Below are 10,980 nucleotides of genomic sequence, written 5' to 3'. Positions count from 1 at the left end.
TGACGAGAGAAGAAACGGCAGACCTCAGATATGATTGGCTGGCTGGGAAGCTGGCAGAAATATATAGTAATAGTGTGATTAAGCATAAATACTACATTTAGCAGAAATACTGTATTAAGCACAAATCCTATAAAAAGCAGAAATACTATATTAAGCACAAATCCTATAAAAAGCAGAAATACTATATTAAGCAATATAAAAATCCTATAAAAATGGTATAAAAAGCAAAAATACTTTAATATGATTTGGTAGAAAACTATAATTAATCAGAAATACTATACTGGGTAGAAATACTATATTTAGCACAAATCTTATAAAATAGCAGAAATAGTATGATTCAGCACAATAGTAATAACTTAAACAGAAAAATTGGAAAAGCAAAATGGACAGCTGAAAAATGCTGAACATGCTAAGGGTCCTTCAAATGTACTTGTTAAAAAAAAAAAAACTCAGCAAAAAAAGTGTAACAGTCACACAATCACAAATATGGAAACATATGGAAACACACATGCACAGAGAGACACACACAGGATCAAATTCAGTCAACCAGTCTAAATATATTGAATTTAAATCATACAATAAGATGCTCCCATAAAAACTCTGTCTCGCCCTCTCTTTCTCTCTCTCTGTCACACACACACACACACACACACACACACACACACACACACACACACACACACACATACATAGGGAGAGACAAGCAAGTTTCTAGGTCAGTCAAGCAGCCTGGGAGCTGCTAAATTTGAATCCACCAATCAGAGAGGCTGTGTACTTTTTCCCGCCAAAACAGGTGCACGCAGCACAGAGAGACACAGGATTTTTGCAGTCTATTTCTCATAGTGACAACTCCCCTCAAACAAATGACCATAATTTCCTAACCGTAGGGGCTAGAACGGTCATTCTTACACCGTTTTGTTCAGAAGAGATGGGGCAATCTTAAAGTGTTTACAATTTATCATTAAAATATGAATTATTAAAGATATTTGACTTGTAATGCACCATAACTGAGTAGAGGCAAGCGAAAACTGCCTTGACTTGCCCCCAAACAACGCTTTCTAACTCTAAATCTATTTGGAGTATTGATATCATTCTTTCACCGTAAGAGACAGCAGGCTTTGGTGAACAGTCATGGAAATTTTCAGGTCTCTGTGGAAATCCATCAAAAAGATATGACGAGAGAAAAAAGTGCCTCATTTCCAGAGTTTGAAATCTGAAGAAATCTGAGCGAAGGACGAATTTCCTACCCTCAAACAAGTGTAACTCATCTCAGAACGGTAATAGGTGAGAAAAAAATTCTTGAATTGTGAGCGTCAGGAGTGTCTGAAGATATACTGGGACAAGCCTCATGTTTTAACTTCGCTTCGTTAAGGAGATATGACGATTCGAATATGCCTCTCATTACAGAAATCAAGCGGTGATTTTGAACAAGCTCTCCATTGACTTTCTATGGAGAGTTTTGCGACTTTGTGTTGGTCTGAGGAGATTTGCCAAAATTCTATAAATCTCACAACAATGATGGTGACATTTTCTGAAAGCCAGCAAAAATACCTACGTTTTGATGTATAATTTGTGTGGGTTGAGTGAAAATTGAGCGAGTAGCAAGAAGTTGTTCGGACATGAAGAGAAATTGCCAAAGGTACAGTGGCTCACTTAGAACCAACTGCATAGCAACCATAACAACGCATGTATTTTGTGAAAATCACAAAGATGAAACTCAAAACTTAAAGAGGATAAGATGAAAACGGTAACAGATATGAAAAAGCTGAATCATTCATGAATAGCCCAATAATTTGTGAACATTTTAAAGTTTGAATGGTTGTTCTACGTGAAAGTAGGAAAAAGTAGTTAAGTTTCAAAAACAAGCAAGTTTTAGCAGAATTATGGAAGTTTCCCATTCATTTCAATGGGACAAATTAAAGGAAAAAGCTTAATATTTTAAAAAGTATAAGAGCAGAAAATACCAAAAGTCATAGCAGGAATTAGCAGAAAAAGCAGAATAGTTTAAAATTTGAATGGTGAAAATCGGCCAAAAATTGTGAAAGTAGTTAACGGACGAAAAAAAACGAAAAAACGGGAGCAACTTGAAGAATAATAATAAAGAACTAGAAAGCGAAAATTTCAGAAGAAATTTTATGTGTGCCTATGCATCTGCTAATCACTGTAGTTGCCATTCATACGGCTACAGACAGAAAAACTCAGAAGAGCAGCCATTCTCCACCATGAACTATGGTAAAACAAACACCGCTCACGCTTCACAGATGACAGCTTACAGTTTTGTGTAAAGATGAAGTTACTTATTTACAGCGCCCGATTTGCAGATCGCTGTGCACACAGGTTCATGAGAAGTCCCATTGTACCACGGCAGACCCGACAATGTTTGCATGAACACGCTTTGAAGCATTACATTATAGACCACTTTTCACACATGCATTCACTTTTTGTTTTTGTTATTTCTACACAGTGTTCTGAATTATGAACAATGGTCTACAGCCAATCTTGTGTATTATTATACAAACTTTGGTTGTGAGATTCAGATAACTATTTAATAAAAGCTAAATATTTTATATGAGAGTAAGAAAGAAAAGTATATCTTTATGTCCACCTTTCTCTGTTAATGCCCTACCTGGCCCCTGGCAAAAGCTTTGCTAGATCCGCCCCTGCACAGTTACCAGCTGTCAGCTACACAAAAAGGAGCTTGGTGTTTACAGGAGTGCAGAATTATTAGGCAAATCAGTATTTTGTCCACATCATCCTCTTCATGCATGTTGTCTTACTCCAAGCTGTATAGGCTCGAAAGCCTACTACCAATTAAGCATATTAGGTGATGTGCATCTCTGTAATGAGAAGGGTGTGGTCTAATGACATCAACACCCTATATCAGGTGTGCATAATTATTAGGCAACTTCCTTTCCTTTGGCAAAATGGGTCAAAAGAAGGACTTGACAGGCTCAGAAAAGTCAAAAATAGTGAGATATCTTGCAGAGGGATGCAGCAGTCTTAAAATTGCAAAGCTTCTGAAGCGTGATCATCGAACAATCAAGCGTTTCATTCAAAATAGTCAACAGGGTCGCAAGAAGCGTGTGGAAAAACCAAGGCGCAAAATAACTGCCCATGAACTGAGAAAAGTCAAGCGTGCAGCTGCCAAGATGCCACTTGCCACCAGTTTGGCCATATTTCAGAGCTGCAACATCACTGGAGTGCCCAAAAGCACAAGGTGTGCAATACTCAGAGACACGGCCAAGGTAAGAAAGGCTGAAAGACGACCACCACTGAACAAGACACACAAGCTGAAACGTCAAGACTGGGCCAAGAAATATCTCAAGACTGATTTTTCTAAGGTTTTATGGACTGATGAAATGAGAGTGAGTCTTGATGGGCCAGATGGATGGGCCCGTGGCTGGATTGGTAAAGGGCAGAGAGCTCCAGTCCGACTCAGACGCCAGCAAGGTGGAGGTGGAGTACTGGTTTGGGCTGGTATCATCAAAGATGAGCTTGTGGGGCCTTTTTCGGGTTGAGGATGGAGTCAAGCTCAACTCCCAGTCCTACTGCCAGTTTCTGGAAGACACCTTCTTCAAGCAGTGGTACAGGAAGAAGTCTGCATCCTTCAAGAAAAACATGATTTTCATGCAGGACAATGCTCCATCACACGCAGCGTCCAAGTACTCCACAGCGTGGCTGACAAGAAAGGGTATAAAAGAAGGAAAACTAATGACATGGCCTCCTTGTTCACCTGATCTGAACCCCATTGAGAACCTGTGGTCCATCATCAAATGTGAGATTTACAAGGAGGAAAACAGTACACCTCTCTGAACAGTGTCTGGGAGGCTGTGGTTGCTGCTGCATGCAATGTTGATGGTGAACAGATCAAAACACTGACAGAATCCATGGATGGCAGGCTTTTGAGCGTCCTTGCAAAGAAAGGTGGCTATATTGGTCGCTGATTTGTTTTTGTTTTGTTTTTGAATGTCAGAAATGTATATTTGTGAATGTGGAGATGTTATATTGGTTTCACTGGTAAAATAAATAATTGAAATGGGTATATATTTGTTTTTGTTAAGTTGCCTAATAATTATGCACAGTAATAGTCACCTGCACACACAGATATCCCCTAAAATAGCTAAAACTAAACACAAACTAAAAACTACTTCCGAAAACATTCAGCTTTGATATTAATGTGTTTTTGGGTTCATTGAGAACATGGTTGTTGTTCAATAATAAAATTATTCCTCAAAAATACAACTTGCCTAATAATTCTGCACTCCTGTATGAGAGTAAGAAAGAAAAGTATATCTTTGTGTCCACCTTTCTCTGTTAATGCCCTACCTGGCCCCTGGCAAAAGCTTTGCTAGATCCGCCCCTGCACAGTTACCAGCTGTCAGCTAAATAAAAAAGGAGCTTGGTGTTTATTTCTCTCAGAAACAGTTCATAACTTCCTTCAACTCATTCATGTCACCTAAAAAAAGGTAAACCTGTTTCTCCATCACCAGTTCAGCTCTGATGATTCAGTAAGGTCATCTCCTGGTTTCGACCAGCCGCTTCTACAGCTGTGGCTCCAGCAAACATCAGCTGATACTAGAAATTAAAATCAAATGAATTCTAACAACAGCTGATCAAGCTTAAACGTGCTGCTGTTGTTTAGCGCGATAAACAAACAAGAGAGAAAAGCCGATCATTGATCAGTTTCATGACTGAAGTTTGAACAGGCGAGAGAATGACAGGGAGGCTGTCATAAAGTTCAACATCAGTAACTTAGCGCGCACACAGCTGTATAGAAACTCCATCGTGCTAGCTACCACGCAGTACGAGTTATTATAACTGATTGTAAAAAGTCAGCACAACGAAAATAAACTACACCTAAACTCGGTTTATATCTGACCCAAATAGAGTGCAGGTCATAACTTTACCTGAAATTCAGTTCACCTCACGCCCGACCGGCAGCCGCCTGCTTCTCCTGCCTTCGGTTTCCTGATCCACGATCTACCACCGGTCGATCGGCGGTCGCCCTCGCCGCCTCGTTCCCCGCATGTTCTTTCTGACACACGGTGGATAGCTGCCCTCGGTTGTAGCTCCGCGTCAGCGACTACCAAACAACTCAGTTATTTTTTCCACATCGACCAGCATCTGGACAATCCACCGCCTTTCACTGTTTGTACCGTTACTAAAAAAACCCCTCATCGGCTCATAAAAACGAAAAATAAGTCCAGCTATGACCCTGAGTCAAAAGACAGCCAGCTCGGGTTAGCTAGCTACCTGTCTAGCTCTTTGCAGGCACCGAAAACATCAGAGCTAATATGGGATGTCTTGGTAACACGAGCAGATATTTGAAGTTTACATCTGGCCAATCCACCACCTTTCACTGTTTATACCGTTACTAAAATGAATAAATAAATAAATCATCGGTCCATATAAACGAAAAATAAGTCCAGCTAAAACACATACTGTCGGCGACGACCGGGTGCTGACACGAGTTTCACCCGCCTCAATATAAGCCAAGCCTGGGTGCTTTTTCACGAAGGGTCGCTAAGCGGTGCTAGCTAACTATGCTAAGCGGCGCTAGCTAGCTAGCCGACTATCAGCAACACATAAGAGAACTGCTGCTAAATAAACTACACCTAAACTCGGTTTATATCTGACCCAAATAGAGTGCAGGTCATAACTTCTTACCTGAAATTCAGTTCACCTCACGCTCCTGCCTTCGCTTTCCTGATCCACGATTGACCTCCGCGTTAGCAAACACCGGTCGATCGGCGGTCGCGGCATGTCCTTTCTGTCATACACCGTGGATAGCTGCCCACTGTTGTAGCTCCGCGTTATAGCACCACCAAACAACTCAGTTATTTTTTCCACATCCAGCTGTAACTCCGATTCTGTGCGAGCATTTGCGAGAGACCGGGAGGTGAAACGACAGAGAGAGTCCCTCGCTATCCATTTGCAGCCAAGTCGCGGCAGCTAGCTAGGTAGCCGGCTAGCTGTCAGGCAGGACCGACGTCGTCAGAGCACTGTCGCTAAATATGGGATGTCTTGATAAAACAAGCAGATATTTGAAGTTTACACACCTACATTCTCGCCTGAAAATATCTTAAAAGTTTATTTTGTGACCTAGAAACACGAATAAAAGACATATAAAAGAAGTGGTGGCCGCCATTGTTCACTCTGTAGAGGCGTGCTATGAATTGTGGGATATGGAGTTTTCAACACAAGGATAAAATCTTTTCGGCTGTACTACTCCCGGTATACCACTAGAGAGAGCCAAGACACCACAAATGAAGTCTGTTTCTATGGTGCCAAAAGCAGAATCTTTCTCAGGAGCCTAGAAATTGGCCTAAATTTGCACTAAAATCTAAATATTTCAAAACTATAAAAGTTATAAACACCAAAAGTCACACCATACTAGCCCAGCGCCAGCCGCACAAAATGATGTAACATATGTACCCCTATTGTCAAAACTGTTTGGCAGAGGAGCGCGGGAAAATTTTCACTAAAATATTAATATTTAAAAAACTATAATATTCATAAACACCAAAAGTCATAGCACACCATTCCAGATCCAGCCGCACAAAATGAGGTAACATATATGAAGCTTGTCCAAAAACTGCGGGTCGAGATACACTGCAAAATTTCAGGCGGAAAAAGGAAAATAATAATAATAATAATAAGAATAATAAATCCGACGAATAGTAATATGTGTGCCTCTTGTCATAGGCACACATAATAAAGAGAAACAGGAACTCAATAGTGTGGATGCCTAAAGCATCCACACAATAAAGAGAAACAGGAACTCAATAGTGTGGATGCCTCCAGCATCCACACAATAAAGAATAAAGAGAAACAGGAACTCAATAGTGTGGATGCCTAAAGCATCCACACAATAAAGAATAAAGAGAAACAGGAAAACAATAGTGTGGATGCCTCCAGCATCCACACAACTAGAAAAATTTGCATTTCCTGCGAAAATGCAGTGTGAATGCTGTAAAGCTGAAGCTGTCTGCTGAAAACAGCTGAAAATTGCTAAAGAAGCTGAAAAAAATCAAAGTCAGTATTTGAAAAGGTCTTGAAATTTTAATAACTTTGTAGAACCATATAAAGTTAACAAAATGTAATAACTTAGCAGAAATGCAATAACTTTTAAGAAACATAACAATTTAGCAGAAATATTGTGGTTTACCAGAAGGTAAGACTCAGCAGAAATCTAATAATTTAGCAAAACATAACTTAGCAGAAGTAGTGTAACCTAGCAGAAATAATATAATTTAGCAGAAAATTAATAACTTGGCAGAAATATTACAACTTAGCAGAAGTGCTATAATTTTGCAGATATGTAATAATTAAGCCAAACTGTCAGCAGAAAATAGCTGAAAACGCTGAAGTAAACTCAAAGCTACTTGTTGTTCAAGTGTGAAAAATTACCAGAAACATTAGAAAAGGAAAAAAAAAAACAACCAGCAGATAAACAAATGTGGAACAAAACCAACGTAAAATTGCAGAGTTTGTACAGCTGTTGAAATGTAAAATGGCAAAAAAAAAAAAACCCCAAAAACAAGAAAACAAAACACACAAACAGCATTTAGGTAATAAATGCACAAGATACTGTGGTCAGAGATAAAACAAACAAAAATAAAATGTTATTGAAATTCCAAAGAGTGGCAGAAAGTTTAGAAAGTAGAAACACAGTAGTAGAAAAGTAAAACATTTGAATATTTATGCAAACATAAGATCAAAGATTACAATAATGGCATACAGAAATAAAAATACCATTTGGGACAATCAGAAAAATATTATTAGAAAATGCAAATCAAATGAATCTAAAATCTATACAAACAATTGAAGCATCTGTTAGAATTGTAAATATCTTTGTTTGCCATGTTTATGTTTATGTCCTTAAGATAGGAAGCCACATGATAGGCTATTAACTGCAAAAATATACACATATAAAAGCAGGAAGTGAAAGACAAAATATATTCTCTAATTTGCTGGAGTTTTGTGCACACACCGTATGTCAAGGATAAACAACATGCTTTTCTACTCTATCTGAGCACTCAAAGCACTTTATACAACTAATTCATTCAACCAATCACACAAGCACCTTTTCTAACCTTTTAAGTGCTCACTATCTGACATTCATACACATTCACACTCCGATGGATGCATCAAAGGGCAACATGGGGTTAGTATCATACCCAAGGATATTTGGCATGCTCCAGACTGGAGCAGATTGAGATTGAAACACAAACCTTCCAATTAGTAGCTGACCTGCTCTGACACCTGAGCTACAGCTACATATAGCACATGTAACTTTCAAGAGCTTTTTTTTTCAATTACAGCTTCTTGATTTGATAATAAATATGGTACCAAACTACAAAATACTGTTGAAATAAAGCCGACATTGGGATATATTTCAGGTATGGAGAGTCACACAGCTGAACAATTGATGCACATATTTAAAGAAACAGGGATGAAATAAAGAATATTTCCAAAACAGGGTGCACCTGTTTTGGCAAGAATATTGTATGTTATGGTTCTACTCTGATCAAAACTCAAGTCAGCTGTGTGACCTCATATAAAATGATAAACAGAAACACATAGCACTGGATGAGACCTTCATGAACTTCATGAACTTTTCAAACAGACTTAATGGGTCAAACTATATGTCTGACCGATTATCTGTACATATTAGAGCAGTCTAAGCACAGATGTGGAAAACCACTGTTACACCTATTCCATACTCATGTACTTACTGACACCCCATACTAAGGCAGTATTCATACAAACACACTTTGAGCTTTCTTTATTTATCCTCTAAAACACTTTCTTTTTTTTTGCATTTTGAGGTTGTGTAATCTTTATAAAGAATATATGTAATGGTTCAATAGATTCTGATTTAAATGTCCATAATAATCAAATGATCATTATTGTGCATCCAACAATTCAAGATTTAGAGCTGTGTGTTTGTATGAATTCAGGTTGCTATGCTTATAGACTAAAATTACACTAATCCACTATTTACCCAAACAAGTTACGTTGTTTGGGTAAATAGATTGGGTTTTTCTACAACATAAATATTCAACAATCGAAAATACAAAACAATATATTTCCACATTAATCCAAAGCTCAGTTTCAAATGATATATCATATAATATCATATGATTTGATACTGATATTGTTTGTTAAATCTGGTGACACAAATAGAGTCAAAAATTCATTGTTGATGTGACATGTGACTCTTTTACCTTTGACCAATGATGTGCTGCTAAAAAAAAAAAAAGATGTTATGAAAAGATGTTTTTGTTTAGTAAAGGACTGAAATTACATGGAAACTGTCACCTTAAAGCCTCATTTTAAATACCATCACAAACACGTTTTCCACACTGTTAACAAAGCCCCAGCATATCCGATCACTGCATCTAAATCAAAAAGAAGACAAAAACATATAAAATATAATTTACACAATGGAATGCAAAGTCACACTGGAAACGATGACAGGCTTGCAACCCTCTGTCTTCCTGGAGTGAGGTGCCAGATCAGTAGCAGTGAGGTGACAGAAGTCGGTGTCTATAAGAGCGGTCAAACACTGACACTCTGTCCACTTGTGTAGAGTCTAAGAAGCTGAAATGCAGGCATGCAGGACGAGCTTGTTCTAAAAAAAATACAGAAAAAACAACATTTCATTGGTGTTGAGGCATAAAAACTACAAACAAGTTATACAATGAGAAAATATTGAAATACCTCATAGGTGCTGCAGGCCAGAGCAATCTCACACCATGTGAGTGTGAGATTGGTGAAGATAGACACAAGCTCTGTGATGAGGTTTGAATATCTCAGTTTGGAAACTGAAAAACTCAGAAGACAGCAGTACCTGCACAGAGAGACAGAGTAGAAAAAAACACATAGATTTTTCATCCATAATGTGAATTAAAACTCACTCAAGTGCCAACTAGTTTAATCATTTGAGTGTGGAATTATTTATGAAATAAACAGGATTTAAATTAATTAATTGATTAAATTAAAAGCTCTGACATGTATTTTGTTTTTATCAAAGATAAAAAATCATACCTTTCTCTGCTCTGTAGATCACTGGACTCTGACACGAAGTACAGTTTCCTCAGTATGAGTCATCCTTGATGGTTTCAGAGGTGTTGACTGTGGCAGCATGGTGATGGTCTCTAGATTAGGCAGGAGCTCAGGTGATGTGATCTTCTCCACTGATGTCACACTGATATGAACTCAGAAGACAGCAATACCTGCACAGAGAGACAAAATAGAAAAAGCATAGATTTGTAATCCATAATGTGAATTAAAACTCACTCAAGTGCCAACTAGTTTAATCATTTGAGTGTGGAATTATTTATGCAATAATCAGGATTTAAATTAATTAATTGAATTAAAAGCACTGACATTTTTAATAAAGATAAAGAATCATACCTCTCTGCTCTGAGGATCACTGAGCATCTCTGACAGGAAATACAGTTTCCTCAGTATGAGTCATCATTGATGGTCTCAGAGGTGTGTAGTGTGGCAGCATGATGATGGTCTCCAGATCAGGCAGGAGGTCAGGTGATGGGTGTGTCATCTTCTCCATTGAAGACACACTGGTATGGCAGTTCATAAAACAGCAGTCTCCTTGTGGCATGTAGTTATCTGTGCAGTCCAGCACTGATGGATCAGGTTTGGCTCAGCAGTTCATGAAGATGGTGTTAAGATGTTGTTGTTTCAGCTGAGGATGGTGACGTTTGAAGCTTTTGCCACAAAGGACACATGACTGTGTGTGCCCTGTCTGAAGAAAATAAACCTACAAAACATAAAGTGCTTTAAACACTACCCACCCTCCCCACCCACCCATCTCAGCCCCAAGTGTCAATATAATGTTGGTATGGGGTGCCAGTTACTAAATCTACTTAGTGCATCAGAAAGTATGGGCTACACCTAAAGCCCATGCTTTCTGATGTCTTTGTAGCTTTTTCCAGCTGCTCCGAGAATTCT

The 10,980-nt window shown here is 38.4% G+C and overlaps 1 long non-coding RNA gene across 1 annotated transcript; it reads right to left on the bottom strand.

Moving 5' to 3' along the window:
• Positions 1-9,369: 9,369 nt before the first annotated feature.
• Positions 9,370-10,232, bottom strand: LOC120437322. The gene is made up of 3 exons (XR_005611018.1): positions 10,054-10,232; positions 9,727-9,856; positions 9,370-9,637 (listed from the first exon to the last, which is right to left on the bottom strand). It is a non-coding gene; the product is annotated as an uncharacterized LOC120437322 (long non-coding RNA).
• Between the last annotated feature and the right edge of the window lie 748 nt (positions 10,233-10,980).

This window comes from Oreochromis aureus, unplaced genomic scaffold, assembly GCF_013358895.1.
Source record: "Oreochromis aureus strain Israel breed Guangdong unplaced genomic scaffold, ZZ_aureus HiC_scaffold_84, whole genome shotgun sequence".
NCBI classification, from domain to species: Eukaryota; Metazoa; Chordata; class Actinopteri; order Cichliformes; family Cichlidae; genus Oreochromis; species Oreochromis aureus.
Note: the sequence above shows the minus strand (reverse complement) of the source record. Positions and strands in the feature narration are given on the sequence as shown.